The following is a 22,124-nucleotide window of genomic DNA, read 5'->3' as shown; positions in this document are numbered from 1 at the left end:
ATTAGATAATATATTAATACTGTGAAATTGAGTAACAATGAGGTTAAATATGAGGCCATGATTACAGGTCTCGAACTAGCCAAAAGCTTGGGGGCGGAGGTGATTGAAGCTAAGTGCGATTTCCTCCTTGTGGTAAACCAAGTTAATGGAACGTTCGAGGTCAGGGACGAACGAATGTAGAGATACTTAGACAAGTTACAGGTGATGTCACATCGGTTCAAGGAATGGACTTTACAACATGTACCTCGGGATCAAAACAGCGAGGCCGATGCCCTCGCTAACCTAGGATCGCCAATCGAAAACAACGAATTCAACTCGGGTGAAGTCGTGCAGCTTATGAGATCGGTGGTGGAAGAAGGCCACACCGAGATCAACTCAACGAGCTTAACTTAGGACTAGAGGAACAAGTAGGTGGAATATCTCAGGGGGAAAGCTGCCCTCAGACCCAAAAGAATCGAGGGCCCTGCGTACAAAGGCAATCCGATTTAGCCTGTCCGAAGACGGAACCCTGTTCAAAAGATCATTCGATGGCCCACTTGCAATATGTATAGGGTTGGGGGATACTGAGTACATTCTGAGGAAAATCTACGAAGGTACCTGTGGAAATCATTCGAGCGCCGAATCATTGGTTCACAAAATAATCAGGGCTGGATATTACTGGATCGACATGGAAAATGATGTAAAGGAATTCGTCTGAAAATGTGATGGATGTCAAAGTTACGCTCCGATGATTCATCAACCTGGGGAGTTGCTGCATTCAGTTTTATCTCCATGGCTATTCATGAAGTGGGGAATGGATATCGTCGGCCCCCTTCCATAGGCACCTAGTAAGGCCCGATTTATATTATTTATGACTGACTACTTTTCTAAATGTGTAGAAGCTTAGGCATATGAATAGGTCAGGGAGAAGGAAGTTATCGATTTCATTTGGGAACACATCATATGCCGATTTGGGTTACCAGCCGAGATTGTATGCGACAACGGAAAATAATTCGTCGGAAGCAAAGTGACCAAATTCTTTGAAGACCATAAGATCAAAAGAATCCTATCGACACCCTATCACCTAAGTGGGAATGGACAAGCTGAATCTACCAACAAAACCATACTCCAAAGCCTTAAAAAGAGGATAACCGACGCCAAGGGAAAATGGAAGGAAATGCTACCCGAGGTCCTATGGGCATACCGAACAACCTCGAAGTCCAGTACCGGGGCCACCCTGTTTTCTTTGGTTTTTGGTACTGCAGCTTTAATACCAGTCAATGTTGGAGAACCAAGCATCAGATTCCGATACGCAACAAAGGAATCTAACGATGAGGCTATGAGTACGAGCCTTGAGCTATTGGACAAAAGGCGAGAAGCCACCCTCGTCCGACTGGCCGCCCAGAAATAATGAATCGAAAGATATTACAATCGAAGTGCCAGCCTTCGACACTTCAATATAGGGGACTTGTACTAAGGAAAGTCACACTGAGCACCCGAAACCCGAATGAAGGGAAATTAGGGCCGAACTGGGAAGGGCAGTACCGAGTTATCGAGATCACCGGCAAAGGATCCTATAAGCTCGGAACAATGAAAAACGAGCAATTACCGAACAACTGGAATATAACCCACTTAAAGCAAAATTATTGCTAAGGTACGACCCTGATTCTTTCTTCTATTTTTTCCGTTTCAAGCTAACACTTGCAGGTAACCAACAAAGGATGATACAAAGTCCTAGGTCTGAAAGCATGTGTTGCACTCTTTTTTCCTTGAACCGATTTTGTCCCAAATGGGTTTTTCGGCAAGGTTTCTAACGAGAAAACAAGTAAATTGTGCTAACTTAGAATTGAAGGCAGTTACGAACCGGTGATAATTATCACAACAGCATTCGAGAGGGCAATATCCCTCAGATATCGACTTTAACAACGAAAGAAACTTCATGATCGATGGGGCTTGATCAATAGGATTTATTGTAAAGGCCAAACGATCAAAATGAACAGTGCCCACACAGATCGATCGAGCCCTGGCACAAGACATGTATACATATACAATCATTGTGCATAAGAATAAAAAAGAAGACTCATCTTGTTTTTGATATCACTTCGTTTAAGGAATTTCCTACTCCCGGTCCCCTAAGGGTATCGAGCCCAAGGGTCACCTTAATCCGAGTTCGAAACATTCACTCAGGGATTACCAATCGAGCCCAAGGGCCACCTCAAATCCGAATTCGAACTTTCACTCGGGGACTGCCGATCGAAAACAATCTCGGATGGTCCGAGCTATCAGATTACAAGGGCAAAAGACCTATTAGGCAACGCCCGAATTTCTAATGCTACGGCCTCCCCTGCTCGGGGACAGTTATCTTAGGCATGCCTGGATAACTGGGGATAGCAAGCACACTGGGCGACGCCTGAACTAAAAGATTACGGCCATATTAACGCGGCTCGAAGACGTCCGAGATCCGTAACAAAAACAAGGCCTTTGAAAAATTCTATTTTATAACCGATTCTAAAGGCTACCATCGGCAAGGCTATAAACCTAGGATATTTCGGGGGGAAATTATCGGTAACACCGAACCCTTACAATGCCTTATCCCAAAGCGGCGATAAAGGCAAGGTTTGATCGAACCTTCGAACATAACCTAACTATTTCATGCTAAGGCATTTCAACCTTTACGAACACAAATAGAAAAGCAAAGGAAAAGTTCAAAAAGCCATAGAAGGGAAAAGCCATACATATATATATCAAATTTATTTACAAGGGCGGAACAACCCCGATGTATGTTTTTTACAAAGCTCGAACGACCTCAACAAAAAGCTAGTACAAAAGATGAAAAATGGCCTAATCCTCATCTGGGGATACGCTGTCGCCTACGGTTTCTTCTTCACCATCGGACTCACCCGACTCTTCAGACGCCTTGAAATCCTCCTCGGGAAAAGTGAGCTTCTGGGCATTGGCTTTGCATCTCTTGGCGTTCTTGATTTCGATCAATATGTCGAAGTTCTGAGCATGGACTCCCTCGAGGGCATCCCTTCAGGATTCCCACCTCGCATGCTTCACCATGTTTTTTGCATAATCCTGGATAGCCTCAACATTAACCTTGAACTGGGCCACCTTTTTATCAGCCTCGGTCTTGGCCGTGACGACCTCTAACTTGGCAGCCTCGAGCTCCTTGGCCAGATTATCTTGACCAGAAATAGCCGAGTTCAGCTGAGATTGGAGTCCCTCGATCATTTTGGCCTGCGCCAAATTCTTCTCCTTTGTAGCCCGAAGCTGAGCCTCAGCTGAAGCCAACTGTGCCCGGGCAGTCTCTTTCTCCGAGGCCAGACGATCCATATTCTTCTTCCACTCTTCGATCTCGGCTTTGACCGTATCCACCTCACCTCGGACTTGCTCGATCACGTCAAGTTTATTCTGAACCTGCGAGTTCGGATTGTTAGCTACTAAGTCTAACTCATCATCATTAACTCCAAAAACTCTCCTTACCTGCTTGACCAGGTCAGTACGTTCCCTACGAGCCGCTTCTAGCCCAGCTTGGGATTTTTCACTAAGGAGCTTGTAAGTGTCCCTCTTTTCAGCAAGCTCCCGGGCCTCGGCCTTGTAACTCTTTGACTCCTCCCGGTATCGAAGAAAGGCCTCATGATAAAGCACCGAGACCTGTAAACACAAAGAAAAATGTTATGATTATTCATGATTAAAGCTAAATACGTAATAAAGGGACAATCGAAATTGCCTGATTCAGCGCCTGTTGGGATTCTTGAATAGGCAGGGCGCCTCTATCTCATTCATTTTGGTTTGATCCTCTTCGGTCACCAAGCACCGAAGGTAACTGGAAATCCCCAATGGGGCAGAAAGAGCCAGGGCATCCTCCGGGATGGACATATAAATTGCCCGTCTCCGAGTAGGATCAACACTCGGGGCTAGGAACCGATTCACTAACTTTGGGCTCGAAGAGGACCCGTCGGCTCCCGGGGACGATGTCATTTTTGGTACCGGTAAGTTGCCCAACCCGGTAACATCCTCCAAGGTGGTAGAATCCAGGCCATCGAAGAAGTGGTGAAGAGAATCTACTGCTCCTTGGGCCCTTTCGCCGAGGTTATCTTTCAGCGTCTGGGCCTCGTTTATCATTGAATCGGTAAACGAAGGCAACCCAGAGAGGTCTATCACCCCAAGTGCCTCCTTAGGCATATTATCTTCAGAATGGGAAGTACCAGCCAAATTTCCTTTGTCAACCTCCACAGCTCGGGGCGAAACGGTCTCGGCCCTCCCTGGTTCGGAGGCTTCGGCCGCTACTTCTTCTACGGCCTCCAAGGCCTGAGGTAGTTCAGAACCATTTCTCACACGGGCCACCAGATTAGAATCTTCTTCTTCTTCTTCTTTGGACTCATCCCTCAACCGAAGGAGTGAGTCCGATGAGTGCTCTCGGGCACTGGTATCTTTGGTTTTGCGCGCCAGTCGCTTCCTCGGTCCTTTTTTTTGGGGTTCGAGGGACTCGGAGCTTTGCTTTTATTCTTCTCTTTATCCTGCTTTGGAGCAGGGGGATTGGCGTATATGTCGTCATCAGCCGATGGAGGCCTCATTTCGACATCTTTTGATAAACCCGCAAAAAGAAAATATAACGTATCAGAGACCAATGATGAGAAAATAAGATCAAATATATTATTAGGGAAAAGCTCTTACCATGATTACGGGCCTCCCATCGGCCCTTCGAGAGCTCACGCCATAAGCGCTCAGAGTAAGGTCTTTGTGTCACGATGCCCTCGACCCACTCTTTAAGTTCAGGAATGACGTCTGGTATTTGGGCGACAACTACATCACATAACATCGATGAGAAACAAATGGAATGAAAAGTAATAAAAGAAATACTGAAGGCAAAATCATACATACTGAAGGAAAAATCATACTTACGTTTCATGTTCCATCTCTCCGGAAATGGCATGTCCGCAGCCGGGATTAAGTCCGAGGTCCTCACTCGAACAAATCGACCAAGCTAGCCCCGGTCCCGATCCTCGTTGATACTCGAGAACAAGGTCTTAGTGGCTCGGCGTGCGAGTTTGATTAATCCTCCTCGGTAAAGTCGAGGGTTGTACAGGCGCATGAGATGATCGATGGTAAATGGACACCCCTCGACCTTGCTCACAAAGAATCAAAGCAGAATAATGATCCTCCAAAATGAAGGATGTATCTGCCCGAGCGTCACCTCATACCTTTTGCAAAAGGGCTATGATAGTCGGGTCTAAAGACCCAGTGTGAAAGGGTAAGTGTAAACACTTAAGAAACCCTTCACGTAGGTGGTGATCGATTCTTCGGGGGTAGGAACCACTATGAGTTTACCTACCCAGTTGCAGTCCTTTTTGACTTTATCGAGGATACTGGTTGTAATCGTACATATGTACCTCGAGACTGGATCACACCGACCAGGTACCATAGGTATATTCTCAACCTTAAAGTCAGCCACGTTTGGGCACCCAGCAGGGATATACGACCTCAGATGGGGGTCCTCAGCAGCAACGTGTGGAATGTTTTCAGAAGTCTTTGAAGAAGAAGGTGTTTCTTTTTGAGGAACAAACTTTGAAGTCTTTGCCATTTTTTATAGAAAATGAAGAAAAGAAATTGTTGGTAAGGGAAGCTTTGATTTTAACAGTTAGAAAACCAGAAGGTGAAGGTGGTGAAGTTTTCTTAGAACACAAGAAGAATTTGAGTGTAAAAGTTCTAATGAACAGATTGAAGGATATTTATAGGTTTCTCAAGCGGTGGTTCACCTCCCGAGGCGGCCGACTGTCAATTGACACACATTTAATGCCTTGAAGATTAGACCGACGAGACGTTTCAGTTACCTTTTGTCGCTTACGTATTGATTTTTCGAAGTGAGAGCCAAGGGTTCACATCATTGTTTATCGCCTACTCTCCAAAAAACGAGGGGACTATTTGTATACGGGTTAAATCGAGCTCGATGCTTGATCGGGCATCTGGAATGGTAGGCCAGGCTCGGCGCATATGTAAGAGATCGAAGTTACGGATGAAACTGAGCTCGATATCGAGGTTTGAAGTTCGGCATGGTCAGCCAAGATCGGAATATGATATTGTCGGACCTAAAAGCATCGTCAAAATAAGCCCTCTAGACCATCAGATTTGCCCTCGAGATTACCGAAGACACGACCGATCCTGCTTCTAACGGCCTCGAAGAAAAGCTTCACCAACTCATCCGACAAGGATCCGTGATTCTCGCCATTAACCAATCATAATGGCAGAAATCACGGGATTAAGTCAAAAAAGGGGCCAACGGTCTACAAAATCAAGGACTTATGTTTTTAAAAAAAATAATGTCTTAAAGGGAAGATCTCCCTTAATATATAAAAGGACTTAATAATTCATAGGCACGCATTGTAACATACTTCAAGGAACAACATACTACTGTTTCTAGCTTTGTTTATACCATTCTAGCTTCAATAATATTATATCTAAGGTCGAAGGAGATTGAACTCACAAGGCCTAGGTTGTTCAACTTGTGTTATTTATAATTATCTTTCCATTAATTACTTCCACATTAAATATGATTTCTTGCTTTGTATCAAATAGATCATGTATCCTTAAAACTGTATATAGATTCAATTGTTATCCGATTTTGAAGGTAAACAGTACTCCCTATCATCAGTTTATTTCACTAGGTTGATAGAATGAGAATAAATTGTTCTTCTAAGATGGAGTGGGAACTGCATCTTTAAAATGAATCTCAGATGTTTGCTCACAAAAGTCATTTATCGAGGAAGATGCGAAACGAAATACTTGTATCGAACGAGCTCCTATCTCAATTACAAGTAAGGAGCTATTATTCTAAGCTCCAATTCCTTGGTGAAAAGAGCTGTCGCCTTTAAATCATCGAAAAAAGATCTAAAATTAGCCTCAGATGCAGGAGAGTTATTGGATAATCCATTTACTTGAAATGGGTGTGTTGAGTGTGAATTGCAAGAAGAAATGAGATATTTTGGTGAAAGACAAAAATATTCATACATTTAATGTGTTGACATGAAATAATAAGGGTATTTTAGAGAACTCAAATATATATACAATACTAACCTACTATAACTATGTAGTTGGTTAGCAAAACCCTATATAGAGACTTATCCGAAACCTAATAATTAAGCTACGTCCCTATTGGTTCGTGATGCAAATTATGTCCCTATTGGTTCGTGATGCAAATTAAGTGCAAACCCTACTACTATTGATAAATGACCACATTTTCAAGTTTAATTTGCCAAAGAAAAAAGAAGTGAAAATTCACACTTTGTTTCTACCTGCAACGCAAGGAAGTGCTAAAAAAAGTTTAATAATTTGTACAAACTCAATCAGGTGGGACACTAACATTTTGATTACAACTCATCAACTGTAAACCAAATTGCTAGCCACATTATCAGTTACTTGTCTGTCTAATGATTACCAATCCCTTTTACCCTTATGATGGTCACCTTAGCCAATCTTAACATGACAGGTAAAAGATAAAATTCTACAGTTAACCATAATTTGGTATTTGAACCCCTAACCCCACTTATTATGATCGGAGACGCATAGGGCTCATTAATTTAAGAAAAATGCGCTCCCAATCAGAAATCTTTTCTCATTTGTCTTTGCCTACCCAAAAGATTTTAGTCCAAGTATTAATTCAACTAGGTGCACAATTTGTTAAGTGACAGGAATGATGTTGACCTCCAATTTTTCAAGGAACAATGACATAGCAAATGGAAGGCTCTTTTGCGTCATTAACGTTGAAATACAAGTCTTCTCTCTCTCAAAAATCAGAACCAGAAAGGAAAAGTTTAAAACTTTGTTTAAGAAAGAGCTTGATGAAAGCAACTTGTGTAACTTGATAATTGACTGGATTCTAGCTGGAGGAAAGCTAATAGCAGAATTCAAAGGCACGATCAACAAATATAATTAAGCAAAATTTTGACGGGCAAATGTGTTTTGCGTTATTGATTGTGACCCACACGTAGAAAGTGCCTTCCAGCAGACGCGAACCCAGGATTTAAAAGCTTTAGGTATCACAAATTTTGAACATAGCCATGTTACAATTTATATTGTCTAAATAGGATATAAATTTAATCGGTTTGGTTTATTTGGGTTTCGGTTCGGATTTTTCGTCTTTGAAGTTAATATAGACAAATCGATGGAAAAAGAAATTACGCAATAATTATAATAACTTGAAAAAAGGCATAAAATTCAACTGGAGTATGAATTATGTACAAGAGAAAAAGGCTTGTCATCCGTTTATATTTAAATACCCAAGGCAAAAACTTATACTAATAAGCACTCTAAGCATTAAAACAGAAGTAAGTTTACGAATATTTTTTAATTTACTATTTTTATGAAAATTGACACACTTGATATTATGTACAATTGTCCTACTTTAGAGCAATCTAAAAATAAAATAAACTTTCATCTTTGATTAGAATAGTAATTTAGTCAAGGATTTCTATGTATTTTTTTGTTTCTGCAAATAGATGTATCGGAGTTGTGCTCCTCGAGAAAAAAGTAAATTTTTCATCATCTATTCATAAATTATGGAGGAGTCGGAAAAAATGCAACAGTGGGGATTTTTGTTGACGAGGAAAGAATAGTTTTGTGAAAGAAAAAGATTTTTATATTTTATGTTTAATATTTAAAGGAAAAAAGGAGAAAAGAAATTTTAAAATAAATTAATAAAATCAATGAAAAATTCAGTAGGAACCACTAATAAACAAAACAGAACAATTAAGGAAAAAAGAAAGAAGAAACAAAGGAGTCTCCCGGCACTAGCATGAAAATGATAGTGCCTTGTTAGTAATACCTCGAGTCATTTTGTCAACGAGGGTTCCACTTAAAATATTTGTAAACATTCTTTATGTATATACATACTTATATAAGACAAGAGTGGGTTGCTCTAGTGGTAAGCACCCTCCATTTCCAACCAAGAGGTTGTGAGTTCGAGTCACCCCAGGAGCAAGGTGGGGAGTTCTTGGAAGGAGGGAGTCGAGGGTCTATCGGAAACAGCCTCTCTACCTTAAGGTAGGGGTAAGGTCTGCGTACACACTACCCTCTCCAGACCCCACTAGTGGATTATACTGAGTTATTGTTGTTGTTGTTGTATACTTGTATACATATTATTGCTTAGTCTCGGCCAAAGTTTGTGGGTGGCGTGCCACCCCGTCCCTTATACATAGATCCGCTCCTGCCTTCCGGTACATACTATGGCGAATTCAGTATTTTTTATTAAATAAAACCAAAATATAAAGTAGTAAATACACAAAGAAAACAAATTAAAAGGTTTCAACATATAGTATATATGTAAAAAATAATTTACCTACCTATACAATATAATTTTTACACTATCAAATTATCTAAATATAGTTACGGATAAACTTCAGAATAAATGAGATTATTAACTTAAAAATGAGGAAGATAATTACTACAACGTAAGAGATCAAAAAAATATTAATAGTGAAAAAAATAAAATTACGATGTTAATTAGAGCATATAAGTTAAATTAGCAAAAGAGCAATAAATAACACCACCTTTAACAGCGAGAATTCGAAACTCCTAATGGTTCTTCCTTTAACATAACAGAAAAATACACACATTATCACGAATCGGTCAAAATAAGTATATATAAAGTACTCTTATTCTTCTAATGTTTCTTTTTCTTGATTTTTGGAGGGATATTATATTTTTAAAGGGTTTCTACATCAGTTTAATTGCCTGGGATTAACAATAATATCTAATTGAAGCTGATCTGACTAAAAAAGAGAGTTAAATTAATGTTCTATATCAGGCCACGCGTGTGCAACTAGTATTTATATGCAATCCCATGTTTTGTTGTGTCCACTATAATCCAAAAAAAGCAGAATATAATAAGCCATGATATAAAGTAAGATCCCTTTAGCTCGTTTATGATTGTACTATAACTCATGAAAACGAAGACTCTTTGGAAAAAGGGTAAATGGCGATTTTAATCCCCACATTATTTCTTTATTTCTAGTTTTGGTTCTTGTGTTATACAACTAGGCATATTTAACGTGTAAAGAAATGTGCTTAGTTGAATAACACAAGGACTGAAACTGGAATAATGCAATAACATAGAGACTAAATCGCTATTTTCCCTCGCAAAAATAATCATACTTTCTTTACCTTTTCGTTTATTCTTTTTTTTTTTTTGAGAAGAAAAAATGAGGGAGGGAATCACGAGGTAGAGAATTAGATCTCACCAACAAGGTCAAAGTTCAAAGAACTACTAAATTCTTTTTGTTGTTTTTCAATTTTGAGTTTCTTGGGAAGGATTTCTTTTTAAAGCTTCTAACGGTTCAAACTTGGTGCGTACAATTACGTAAGAACAAAAGGAAATGCATCTGCATTTTAGATGGCAAAGACTTGTATCTAATACAAGAATTATAGTCCATTACATTTGAGTTGTATAATGCAAATACGAATTTATATTTAACAAGCTTTAAGGAAAACTTTCACAATATATCACGGTGTAGTAAGAAAAATATTGATTACTAAAGACTAGAATAAAACCATAGTTATGAGATACTGAAATTCTAACTTGTGTATAGTCATTAAAAGTTGACTGACTATATTTTTAAAATAGTGTGTTTTAACAACTATAAGCGTTAAGTATGTAGATGAAACCTCGTGAAATATAAAAGATATGATGTCAAAACAAAACAAGTAGATGTCAATTAAGGTTATTCGACCTTTCTGAAAACACAATGACAAATAACTTGAGCATTTGTTAGGTGATCATGACCATGCAAATACCAAAGTTTAATTCCTTTGTGATTCACATGATGATGAAGACTTTAATAAGTGATGTCCTTACCATGTCGGACTGTAAAGGAGAGAACATCATGTAGATTCATTATTTTTGTCCTATAGAAATTTGTGGTTCAACATCAAATACAATACAAAATTCAATGTAATGAAAACAAACTACAAATTTAAACATCTGGGTATTTGACAGGGAATACAGTAAAAATCTTATCTTATCTTGTCTATGTATAATAGGAGACGCAAAGGCACCATAATAAGTCAAGTGGTAACATAATAAAAAGTCAGTTGGTAATTTTAGGACAAAGTTGGTTAAGTTAGGTAATAATTAGTCTTTTTTTTTAATTTAAATTTTAAGAAATAAATAAAACTCAGTATAATCCCACTAGTGGGGGGAGGGTAGTGTGTACGTAGACTTTACCCCTACTCTGGGGTAGAGAGACTGCTTCTGATAGACCCTCGGCTCCCTCCCTTCAAAAACTCCCCACCTTGGTCTTGGGGTGACTCGAACTCACAACCTCTTGATTGGAAGTGGAGGGTGCTCACCATTGGAGCAACCCACTCTTGTCAAATTATGCATTATGTATTGTTAATAATTAGTTACTATTTTGAATTTGAATTTAAACATAGAAGAAAAGTCTAATTTATATTCGAAACAATTACAAGCAACATAGTTTTTTTTTTTTTTGGGGGGGGGGGGGGGAGGGGGTCCATTTTGAACTGGCAGCATAAATAAAAGCCACTTGACAATTTTAGGAGTAAAAGTTATTATTCATAAGATTAAGTCAAGTGTTAAGATACTACAAATAATTTTACAATTATTCATGAAAAAATTAAAACACAAAAAAACCAAGGTACAATTATAAAGTCAGTAAATAATATATAGAAGCATTGTTTATAAATTTAGATAAATTGAAAAATATGAATAATAGAAGGCTTCTCTCTTTAGACTTTTTAACAAAATAATAAAAGGTTTCTCTCTTTATAATTTTAAGAATTTAAAATTATAATTTAATAAAAAATAAAGAAATTTAAATTATAAGTAAATTACTAAATTGAAAAACTTATCAAATATAGCAGTAGAAAAAATTATACGAAAAGAGGAAATAAATATAATGTTAGAGTTTATAATTTGAATTAATTGGAAAAATAATTTAAATAATATCATTCAAAAGAATTATTGATAAATTTAGATAATTCTTAGAAAACACCTAACCCCAAAAATCATATCTTTTAAAAAATTAAAAAATAAAACTATTTCCCTTAACTCCATCACCAATATATTCTTAATTAAAAATTTATTATTCTCAAAATTTCTATTTGATCCAACTATGCCAGTAGATTTCAGCATTCTCACAAAACGGTGACAATTGTTATGAATAATATATAAATAGAATTGTGTACCATAGCAAGGTTTCTTGGTCGGCCAAAATATTCTCCAAGGGATATATATATCTATCAAATCATACAACTTTTCAACTTATTAATTATATTGTTACTCATCTATTTTTATATTATTGTACCGATATTTATTAGTTGACGGGTTTATATAAAAATAATATCTACTATTTCATGAAGAAAATAAAAGGATGATAAATATTTTTAAATATTTTAAATACAAACTTTATCCAGAATATTTTTCAATTTCTTCAAGTACTTAAATAACAAAATTGTAATGCAAGAAAAATAGTAGAATTTGGATAGACTTGAATGAATTTTTAGTGTATTTACATGTTCATAAAATAATATTATTTATATACTTCTTTGCATCGTAGTTTTCAAGTAATATTTTTTTTAATGAAAAATTATATCTATTACTCTCCGCACAATGTGCGGGTAGTATTTGTAAAAATCAAAGGAACTTATCCGTAGAGGAAGGACTTCAAACACAACTTGACTTTGTGTGTCATTTTTCGGTAATAAGCCCTAACATTCTTAGCTTTCTCAATACACATGGATTCACAATTTTGAGACACTGTATTGTATTTTATGAACGGTGAAGGCCCAAATATACCCCATACTTTCGAAAATGGTCTAAGAATACCCATCGTTATACTATTGGGTTATCTATACCCCTGCAGTCATACTTTGGGTTCAAATATATCCCTCATTTAAATGGAGGGACATGTATCATCATCCTGTTGGCCAATTCTAAATATCTCCTAATTAATTAAGAATACCTATTACCCATATCTGAAAAGCAATTTTCTAAAGTAATTTTTTTTTTTGTAACAACTGGAAAAAACTAAAAAAAACAAAACTATTTTTTTTCCAGTTTTTACAAAAAATCTGCTTTAAAAAAACTGAAAAATATTTTCTAAAACAATATTTTTGTAAAAACTGGAAAACAAAACTGAAAAATAATTTTCTAAAGTAATTAAAAACTGGAAAAAACTGAATTTTTTTAAACTAAAAACTGAAAAAAAGAAGAAAATATTTGTTTTTTCAGTTTTTAGAAAAAATATTGCTTTAGAAAATTGCTTTTCAGTTTTTGATTTTTAGTTTTTACAAAAACAATTGCTTTAGAAATTATTTTTCAGTTTTTTCTAATGCAATATTTTTCTAAAAACTGAAAAAAAATATTTTCGATTTTTTCAGTTTTTTAGTAAAAACAAATCAGTTTTTTCCCCTTCTTAATTGCTTTAGAAAATTATTTTTCGGTTTTGTTTTCCAGTTTTTACAAAAACATTATTTTTGAAAATATTTTCAGTTTTTTTAAAACAGATTTTTTGTAAAAACTGGAAAAAAAAATATTTTCGTTTTTTTTTTCAGTTTTTAGTTTAAAAAAATTCATTTTTTCCCAGTTTTTATATATAAAAAAATTGCGTTAGAAAATTACTTTTCGGGTATGGGTAATGAGTATTTTTAATTAATTAGGAGATATTTAGAATTAACCAACATGACAATGATACGTGTCTCTCCGTTTAAATGAGGGGTATATTTAAACCCAAAGTATTACTGTAGGGGTATAGATAACTTAATAGTATAACGAAGGGTATTCTTAGACCATTTTAAAAAATACGTGGACATATTTCGACCTTCACCGTTTTATGAATCGCTAGAAAACTATTCTTGTAACAATGGATGTAAAACAAGAATAATTTCGATATCATAATAACATACACTGAATTTGTCTTTGTTTCAACAACTTACGCACACAATGTTCTTTGTCTTCATCCCCTCAACAACAAAGGTTTTTCGAACTACAAAAGGTCCCAATTCCACATTGTTTTGTCTTCATCCCCTCCATTCTTGGGTTTTGGTCCTTTGGTCCTTTGACCTCTCATTGTCAATTGTCATTCAACTCTAAAATCGTTTTGATTTAAACTAATACATAAAATCTGGTATAAATTGTATTTAAAATTAGTATTATAATATTTGATTTTCGACGTTCAACTCTGCAAAAGTTATGTGGCGTTCAAAACCTGAAACCAAATGATGAGCTTTTATACAAAGATTATATTACTTGTGCAGAATTTATATCAAGAAAAATTATTTTATATGTACTACACAATTTCAAACGGAGATTAATCTTTTTATATGTCAAACCAAGCAGAAAACTCTTTTTGGGAATTTTCCTCTTAATTAGCTCATCTCCTTTCTTTTTTAAAGGTGGTAGAATTTGAAATTAGAATTAAGAGTAATTACAACTTGAACGTCAAATATACAAATATGAAGCTAAGTTTCCGTAATGGATTTGGTTTTAGGTCTCTGTGGAAAATATTGCGAGGAACGTTGTTAGTTCCCTTTTTAAGCAAAATTCTTTCAAAGGGCATTTGTGTTTGGTTTTTGAAAACCAAGCTGCATTTGTTTTTTATTTTTTTGTTGAAATATATTTTTGTTTGATGTCCCTAGTAATAGTGCGAGCTAGCCATTTTCAGCTCTGCAATTGAAAACATAGCCACTATCTAGGAGTTTCAAATTCCACAGGTGTTATTTTAAAATTAAAATTCCATAAAAGTGACTATTTTCAATTACAGTCTACAGATGCTGAAAAGTGGTTATTTCAGAATTTTGCACGATCAATTCTAGAACATAATGGGCCTGCAGTGCGATGCTTCAAACTGGGTTTCGTACTTTTCATTTTGGGTTATACTATTTGATTTAACATCCACTTGATAAAAAAGGGACTATGTTTTTATTATATCCAACATTTTAATAAATCCTGATTCCCTCAACCACTTCTCATAAAGCAAGTCAAATTTTCAAAGACAACTTAATAAGTAATTATACGTAAAATTTTTCGGTTTTAAAACGAAAATGAATGATATTTAAAGATAGGCATGACCAGTGAATGAGGAATATTTCCAGTTCAATAGTATTAGAAGCTATCTGTATTTGGATAACGCGAATTTGAGGCGCGGGCAGCACTGGGTGGAAGATAATCTTGAATTTAATGTAGGGAAAAAAAGATCTAAATTTTATTTGGTTTATATGATTTTAGTTATCGCATAATCGACTTTGAAAAACTGTTGTGTTTGAATTTGGGTTATAATAAACACTTAAAATATTGTAAACACTTCTATATAATCGCATCTCGCGAGAAATATTAGGACTAAATTGTCACGACCCAATTTCCCCTCTGTTGGGTATCGTGATGACACATAATCTTAGGGACTAGGTACGCCTAACATTTACTGAGTAACAACAATAACAAAGGAAATCTAACAGTCTCGATATAGAAATCTTTACAAAATTTACAATTTTCCAAAACCGGTAGTACAAGTCATAAGCTCTACAGAGTTTGCTATCACTTCTAAATACAAATGTTATGAAGTAAGTAAAAACAGTGTAAATACAAAATAGGAAGGTGACTTCGAAGCCTGCGAACACAGCGGCAGGTTTACCTTGAATCTCCTCAGCAAGGATCCGCACAGCTACTAACGATCGATACCTGGATCTGCACAAAAATATACAGAAGAGTAGCATGAGCACACCATAGCGGTGCCCAGTAAGTATCAAAACTAACCTCGGTGAAATAGTGGCGAGGACTAGTCAAGACACCCACTGGTCTAATAAACTGAACAAGTATAAGTATAGGGATGACAGAACATAACATCTATCTAAGGACCCCACGATATGACTAACGACATAACAACTGCAATAAGGAAGGAAAAACAGCAAGTAACAACGGAACACCAGAATAAGACACAGAAGAATGAACGGAAACACAACCCAAATCCAAAAATCACAATACAGTAAAGGCAAGTAGTAACTCAGCAACTGCAATAGTTTTCACATCAGGACTCACCCAACAAACCCTAATAAATTAGTCAAATCCTACAAGTGTAAACTTTCACTTGTAAGTTTTTAAATTGAGGTCTTTAGAATATAATCCTTTCCAATAAGGTTTTTTTTTTAAAAAAAATATTCTTCCTTCAAATAAATATCTTTCAAATATAGTTCTTTCAAGATAAAAACCTTTCAAATATAAACTTTTCTAGTAATATCTTTCGAGTATAAGTCACCATATGACACCTAAGCATGGAAGATTAGCAGCTCCGAACACAGATATAACCATAGGAAAATCTACCGGGATACAGTCCCGTAGTCCCGAATTAATTATGCGTTACATGAGGGATCTCCCGGAATACGTCCGTAGTCCAAAAATAAATATGCAGTGCTGGGGATCTCCCGAAATACGTCTGTAGTCCCAAAGTAAATATGCAAGATAGGGGGATCTCCCAGAATACGTTCGTAGTCCCAATTTAAATATGCAGTGCTGGGGGATCTCCCGGAATACGTCTGTAGTCCCAATTTAAATATGCAGTGCTGGGGGATCTCCCGGAATACGTCTGTAGTCCCAAAGTAAATATGCAAGACACGAGGATCTCTCGGAATACGTCCGTAGTCCCAATTTAAATATGCAGCGCAAACAACAGAGATAACAACTATAACACGACAGAAATCTCGTACATCACCACAACAAGTACAAAAGCAACAATGACAAAGATGCAAGGTACGGCGAGCAAATCAACTCAAGAACTTAAATCACAAGAACGGTAGAACTCATTCACAAGGAATAACCACAGTAAAGAATGCTAGGCACAAAGAGAACAACTTAACAAGGAAAAACAAAACAAAATATAGCAACGATTCCACAATATTCAAGTCAACAATAAAAAGCTAACACGAGTCAAATAGTTCCAAATAATGGCAAGTCAACTAAGATATAGGTTATCTAAACTCCTTTTGAGGTTGGGCAATTACGAGGAATATTCAACAATTCAAGTAAGGATAAGCAGCAGAAGATAATCATAACTCCAATTAAGACTAAACAATTATAGGATGAGAAAATAATAATTTCAATTAAAGATAAGCAGTTATAAAAAATATAGCACGACGATAAAAGAGGTAAAATCTTTGGTTAAGTCAAATAAGGGTCAAATGGACAGTAAGAGTGAATCCTAAAGCAATTATCTCTAATCAAAGCATCTAAAGGTGAAACTAGCAAATAGGAATTCAAGCGTATCAAGAACAACATCATACACGACGAATATAAGGACATAAGAATCCTAAAAGACCAACTTTCCACAAATAAATCCGAGCACGCACTCGCCACCTCGCGTACACAGACTACAATCACCATAGATGACTCGAATCCTAAGGGGTAGTTTTCCACACACAAGGTCAGGCAAGATACTTACCTTTTTGAAGTTGTGCCAATATTCCATAATCACCTTCTTGCTTGAATTGACCTCCAAATGCCTCGAATCTAGCCACAAATAATTCGATTCAGTCAATAAAATTTATTGGAATTAATTCTATAAGAAAATAATAATTTTTCCAACAAAAATCCGAAATTAGCTCAAACATCATCCGTGGGGACCACATCTCGGAACCCGACAAAAGTTATAAAATCCGAAAGTCCATTCAACCACGAGTCTAACCATACCAATTTTACCAAAATCCGACCTCAACTCGACCTCCAAATCTTCAAATATTATTTTCAAATCCCTAAGTTCAAACCCCCGATTTACACCTCAAAAATATGTAATCTAGTCGGATTATTCGATGATAATTTAATATTATGGAGTAGAAATGATCACAAGTGACTTACCTTAAGTTTCCCTTGAATTTTCTCTCAAAATCGCCCCAAAACCCGTGCTTGAAGGTCCAAAAATGGAAAAACTCGGAACCCCTTCTGTTTTTAACATTCCGTCCCGGATTTTCGCATCCGCGGTGATTTCTTCGCACCTGCGGTCTTCGCACCCGCGGTGATTTCATCGCGCCTGCGGTCTTCGCACCCACAGTGATTTTTTCGCGCCTGCGGTCTTCGCACCCGCGATGATTTCTTTGCGCCTGCGGTCTTCGCACCCGCGATGATTTCTTCGCGCCTGCGGTCTTCGCACCCGCGGCAAAGTTTTTTGCTCCCGCAGTGCCTGGCCAGCCCATGCATTTTCTGCTTCCGCAACTAATTCCTCGCATCCGCGAGCTCGTACCTGCGGCCCTTTTTTGCGCAGGTGCGATCGCACCAGCAGCCTAGCTGCTTCAGCTCCTACTCCAAATCCAAATTCGATCCGTTAAGCATCCGAAACTCACCCGAGGCCCTCGGGACCCCGTCCGAACATACCAACACGTTCTATAACATAACACAGACCTACTCGAGGCATCAAATCATATCAAACAACATCAAAACGACGAATCACACCTCCAATAAAAAATCTATGAACTTGAACTTTTAAATTCTATATCTTGTGCCGAAACATATCAAATCAATCCGGAATGACTTCAAATTATACACACAAGTCATAAATGACATAATGAAGCTATTCAAATTTTTAGAATCAGATTTCGACCCCGGTATCGAAAAGTCAACCCCCGGTCAAACTTCTCAAAATTTAACTTTCGTCATTTCAAGCTTACTTCCACTACGGACCTCCAAATAATTTTCAGGACACGCTCCTAAGTCCAAAATCACCATACGGAGCTATTGACATCATCAAAATTTCATTCCGGAGTCGTTTACTCAAAAGTCAACTCTCCGGTCAACTCTTTCCATTTAAACTTCCAAACAAGGATTGTTCTTTTAATTAAATTTCGAATCTTCAGTAAATCAAACTCGACCGCACCCGCGGGGTCATAAATACATGTTGCGAAGCTATTCGAGACCTTAAGTCCTTGAACGGAGCGTTAATTCTTAAAATGACAAGTCGGGTCGTTACATTCTCCACCTTTTAAACAAACGTTCCCCTCGAACGTTCTAAGAATTATTCTGAGGTTACCAAATTGATGATTTTACTTTTACACATATATTCACGGTTGATTCCACACTACCGCATTTGAGATAAGCGTGACAACATCATCTCATTTGAGATTATTTCTTTTATCCATACTTCAAAACTTTAAGGCCATTTTCTTACGCTCCAATATTTTCAAAAGGCCTGATTTCTCACAATAACGCACAGTATTAGTCTCAACTGGCTATAGCAACTCGTGCCTATACACACATCAATTTTTTTTCATAGTGTTGAAGTACTTCAAAAATTTCTCTGGGTTGCTACATTCTTCCCCCGCTTAGGATCATTTGCCCTCAAACACATAACATATTTATCTCTTCCTTTGCAATTCTCAATACTTCAAATTTTACTAACTCACAAATTTTTCAGAAATTTCGGCAGAGTCTCCCCTGTAATTGGGCATATCCACCTGCCAGAGTAACACCAAAACAACTCCTAACAATACATCCATAACCCAATAAAACACCGCAAGGTATATATCAATAACACCAATCTCAGCATTACAAGCACTGCATTATCACAATGATATCAGGACATGAAGCACATCATATGTATGCCCATTACCATATCTCTGGTCTTAAAAGTTGGTCATAATTAATTCCAGCATCATCAATTAATCTCATATTAACCACCACCCTGTTTCAAATTTTTACAACACTGACAATAGAATGTGAGGCATGAAGACCTCATGATTACTTACTCGGATCAATGAGTCACATTTAACGCCACTTGGACACTCATCTCATAGGTTAAAACTCAATGTTTACAGTACGAAAACGGCTAAATATGCACAAAAAATATACAAGAATTATCAAATAAGCCTAACAGGCATGACTCCCTATTACTATTATTGTACAAATTAAATTTCACAAAGGGATAATTTTAAACTCATAAATATTTTACCACAAGGATCTCGTCCTTAACTCCGAATCACAAGTATTTTGCACATTGTGCCAACTGAAATTTCAATTTTCTTTCTTTCTTCCTTTCAATAAATTTTCGTAAATATTTTTTTATAATACATAACGAACCCTCATACCGGTAGGGCATATAATTCATAAAATTGGAATCGATTATTCCGAGACACATTAAACCCACTGTATTGAATAATAAAAATTACTTTTGGACTTATAGCCCTCAATGGTGCACAACAATAAAAATAACAGACACGGGCTCACATCTTCAAATCTCCCAACAGGGATAAACATATAAGTGGGTCAAAAATTACGAAGCTCACCCATAAGCGGAGCATAATAGGAGGACTCACCTCAATATTTAGAACCGAATCAAATTAAGGGAAAATATCCTTTTATAACAAAATCAGGATCGTACCTGTAACGACACCATTTGGTGTATCGGCCTCAGCCAAATCATAGTGATTATATCAACGGGTCGGGCCTCCACCTCTTAAGCGCCCACTACCTTCCCGTCCTCCACCTCTAGCTGACTGTGCACGTGGAGTATTAACTGGAATAAAGCTTGTAGCTGGAGTGGTTTGATGAAATCCGTCTCTTCCAAGTCTGGGACATTCCTCTTGATGTGTCTGGTATAATCACACTGATAACAACCCCTCTGAGGTCGCGGTTGCTGGTACTGAGTCTGTGCCGAATAATTTGAAATAATCATTATAGGAATCTCATGCCTGTGGTGCATTGTAAGAACTTATTAGAGCACTGCGAGTAATCTGATGTGCGGACTGAGCTGGCCGGCTGCTCGAGCCTCCGTTATAATGGGTCCTAGCTGAAGAGTAAAATTTACTGAACCCTCCAGATGTTCGAGATCTTTTGGCCTCCTTAGACTCCCTTTTCCTCGCCTAAAACACCCTCAATCTTCCTTGCAATCTCCACTACTTGTTGAAATGGATCATCAATTTGCAATTCTCGAGCCATGCATATTTTAATATCATAATCGAGCCCCTCAATGAATCTGCGGACCCGCTCTCTGATTGTAGGAACCAAGATAGGTGCATGACAGGCTAACTCACTGAACTTGATAGCATATTCTGACACTGTCATAGTACCCTGACGCAACCATTCAAACTCTGTGCGCCACGTATCTCTGAGAGTCTGGGGAACAAACTCTTTCAAGCACATTTCCGAAAACTGAGCCCAAGTTGGTGGTGTTGCATCGGCTGGTCTACATTCTTCATAGATTTGCCATCATCGATACGCTGCTCCTCACAGTTGAAATGTAGTAAAGGCAACTCCGCTCACCTCCACAATACCCACGGTGCGGAGAATACGGTGACAATTTTCTAGAAATCCTTGGGTATCCTCTGTAGTTGTGCCACTGAAAGTAGGTGGACTATACCTCTTAACCTTTCAAGTCTCTTTTGTTCTTCTTCTGATGCCTCGGCCTCACCTCAGACCGAACCGGAATAACAGGTTGTACCGGTACTATACCCGAAACCTGACTAATGTGAACCTGCTACTCTGGAGTTACTCTAGCTGCGGCACGTGCTCCTCTTCGGCCTCTGCCTCTTCCTCTAGCGACGTCCGCTTCGGGGGTAACGTTATCAGCAACTGCAGCTCGTGTCCTCACCATCTATGAGAGAATGGAATGATAAAAGTTCAAACTTCAAGATCAATGAACTCGCACGATGGAATGAAAGAAGTGAGATTATCCTAATAGTTCTGTAGCCTCTCGAAGATAAGTACGGACGTCTCCGTACCGATCCGTAAGACTCTACTAAACTCGCTTATGACTCGTAGTACCTATGAGCCTAAAGCTCTGATACCAACTGTCACGACCCAATTTCCCCTCCGTTGGGTATCGTGATGGTACCTAGTCTTAGGGACTAAGTGCGCCTAACATTTACCGAGTAACAACAATAACAAAGGAAATCTAAGAGTCTCGATATAGAAATCTTTACAAAATTTATAATTTTCCAAAACCGGTAGTACAAGTCATAAGCTCTACAGAGTTTGCTATCACTTCTAAATACAACTGTTCGGAAGTAAGTAAAAACAGTGTAAATACAAAATAGGAAGGTGATTCCGAAGCCTGCGAATGCAGCGGCAGGTTTACCTTGAGTCTCCTCAGCAAGGATCCGCACAGCTACTAACGATCGATACCTGGATCTGCACAAAAATGTGCAGAAGAGTA

This window comes from Nicotiana tabacum, chromosome 13, assembly GCF_000715075.1.
Source record: "Nicotiana tabacum cultivar K326 chromosome 13, ASM71507v2, whole genome shotgun sequence".
Lineage (NCBI taxonomy): Eukaryota > Viridiplantae > Streptophyta > Magnoliopsida > Solanales > Solanaceae > Nicotiana > Nicotiana tabacum.
This window is presented reverse-complemented; position numbering follows the sequence as displayed.